This window comes from Acanthisitta chloris, unplaced genomic scaffold, assembly GCF_000695815.1.
Source record: "Acanthisitta chloris isolate BGI_N310 unplaced genomic scaffold, ASM69581v1 scaffold14776, whole genome shotgun sequence".
In the NCBI taxonomy this organism is placed as follows: Eukaryota; Metazoa; Chordata; class Aves; order Passeriformes; family Acanthisittidae; genus Acanthisitta; species Acanthisitta chloris.
Window position 1 is genome coordinate 611 of NW_008677743.1, and position 762 is coordinate 1372.

At 44.9% G+C, this 762-nt stretch overlaps 1 protein-coding gene across 1 annotated transcript in view; it reads left to right on the forward strand.

The window, feature by feature from the left end:
• Window positions 1-762, forward strand: part of RHOU (ras homolog family member U) — a gene marked incomplete at its 5' end in the record, with an annotated part of 3689 nt that overhangs the window by 331 nt on the left and 2596 nt on the right. The gene's annotated exons all lie outside the window — the stretch shown is intronic.

Genomic DNA, 762 nt, shown 5'->3' on the forward strand with positions numbered 1-762 from the left:
TTAGCCTGTGTAGAAAGGCTGAACATATTGGGGATTCAATGGCCACCTGGTTTTCTCTTTGAGCGGTTGTCTTTATTTGTGCTGAATAACTGCGGGTGTAAGAGGGTGTTTGGGACATACATATGCAAAGCATCCACAGGTGTAGGTGTCTGGAGACAGAGACTGTGTTTTTGATGGGGAAGAAGCTGAAAGGAGAAAATGTCCTATTGGGTGTTGTCCGTGGAGACTTCATATTTGCCATTCCTACCTCCTTAAAAAGTGCTGCTGCCGCAAAGCCAAGGTTTGCTGTAATCTAAGACCTGAAAAGATGAGGGTGGCTGATGCCTCAGCTTCTAGTTTGCCTGATATATAGAAAGACTCTGTTTCTTAACACCTAATATTTTCTGCAAGTCCCAGGCTTGTACCACCCTGAGCAGCATTCAACACTGCTTGCGAGGGGTCTGGGCTGGATAACCAAAAGTAGTCAAAAGTACTTTGCTACCTCACTGTCATTTGAAGGCAGTGGGAGTTAGGATCCTGCACAGTTTTGTGTATCTGGGTCTATGCCTTCACCAAAACCACGCTGAAAAATCTCAGTGGCCTTAACATACAAACCTATTTAGATGAGTTGTAACTGGGCGCCCTACTTAGGAAAGGGCAATCCTAGACAGCAGTGTAGGACTCCCATGTGCCCTACAAACCAAAGCTAAAATCCTATGAACAGCCTTCTGTGGGTAATGATAAGAAGTCAAACAGCAGAACTTTGCCATGATTTCATGTCCT